The following is a 1,965-nucleotide window of genomic DNA, read 5'->3' on the forward strand; positions in this document are numbered from 1 at the left end:
AAAAAAAAAAAAAAAAAAAAAAAAAAACAGCATGAAGAGAAAAGAAAGAGTCTGTCTTAGCAGGTAAAAGGCAGGTATGTGCAAGCATGAGAAGCCGAGTTCAAATCCTAAGAATCCATATAAAGATCCAGGCATGGTCTCTTGTAACCCCAGTGCTGGAGAGAGCACTGGAGATGCGTTCAGTAATATGCAAATGGGTCATCATTTCACGTTATGTGTAAGCGCCTGCTTCCCCTCCACCTAATTTTCTGTGTAAAATTTTCTCTTACTGATGCTCTCTTTCCACCAGCTGAGAGACCCTATCTCAAGATAATAACATAGAAAGTGACAGAGTTATATATGTGACGCTCTCCTCCATTCTCTGTGCACACACCTTCACACACCACCACCACCACCACCCTCGACACACAGGAGATAAGCAGTTTGGTCCTGATGCATAGACAGAGAGGCTGATAAAACAACAGACTTTCTGATCAAATGAATTAAAGATGGGTTAAGACCAAGGGAGAGATGGGCTGGGTGGAGTTCGTGGGTAGTGTTTGCCTAGCATGCATGAGATCCCAGGCCCCATCCTCAGTACTGTCATACAAAGACAGTTTACTCAATAAATGTTCAGGAAACTGGATAATTAAGGGGAAAAAAACCTTGCAGTGCATGTTGGTATGGAGTTTAACCTTAGCACTGGGAGGTAAAGGTGTGTGGATCTCAGTGAGACCAAAGCCTACATATCAAGTTCCAGGGAAACATAGACTTTGTCTTTAAAAAAAAAAAACTTATATATAAAATCTGGTTCAAGTAAATCTAGGGCTTACATATAAGGTGAAATAACAACCCTATTGGGTATTTACTGAACTATAACATTATTTGATTGTGTTCGTTTTTAGCCTGTTTGTGTCTACAAAATCCTGTTTGTGGGTTTGGGGAAAAGGTTCAATGGTTATGTTTTTAGCAGATCAATTTCAGAAACTGCTCAAAATTAATCCTGGCTAAAGAACCCATAGGCCTCTCGATTTAGGTTCTGGAAAAGGAGAAAAAAAAAATCTCAAAAATCATGAGCCCTGGCGCTGGAGAGATGGCTCAGGGGTTAAGAGCACTTGATGCTCTTACAGAGGACCTAGGTTTTTGATTGCCAGCACCTACGTGGCAGCTCACAACCATCCGTGACTCCGGCTCCAGGGAATCTGATGCCCTCGACTGTCCTCCAAAAGCACAAGGCATGCATACGGTGAACAGGTCTACATACAGACAAGACACTCAGATACAAAAAATTAAAATAAAGAAATGAATCTTTTTTTAAAAAAAAATAAATTATAAGTACTCGTTTTGAAGAAATGCATGCCACTGAGCTTTCTGTTACTATTACAACATCAAGAACTCGGTGGAAATGGATGGCAGAATCCAGTGCTTTAGGGTAACACCATCATATGCTTGAGTTGGTTGAACTGCTGCCATCAATTCTTTATTTTTTAAAAAAAAACTGTCAGGAGTGTGGGAGTCGAGCAATGACTCAGAGGTTAAGTGTGTGTGGCGACCTTGCAGAAGACCTGAGTTCAGTTCCTAGCACCAACACTGGGTGGCTCACCACTACCTCTAACTCAACTCTAGAGAATCCAAGCGCCCTCTTCTGGCATCTTGAGGCACTGCACTCACATGTACCCCTGCCCCGCAACATACACAAACACACACACACACACACACACACACACACACACACACACACACACACACACACCAGTAGTTGAGGACTGGAGAGATGGCTCAGCAGTTAAAAGCACTATGCTGCTCTTCCAAAAGTTCCAGGCTCTGCTCCCAGCAGCTATGTCTGATGGCTCACAACTGCCTGTAACTCACCAGGCAGTGGTGCCGCTCACCTTTAATCTCAGCACTTGGGTGGCAGCAGAGGCAGGCGCATTTCTGAGTTCAAGGCCAGCTTGGTCTACAGAGTGAGTTCCAGGACAGCCAGGG

Source organism: Mus pahari, chromosome 23 (genome assembly GCF_900095145.1).
Source record: "Mus pahari chromosome 23, PAHARI_EIJ_v1.1, whole genome shotgun sequence".
In the NCBI taxonomy this organism is placed as follows: Eukaryota; Metazoa; Chordata; class Mammalia; order Rodentia; family Muridae; genus Mus; species Mus pahari.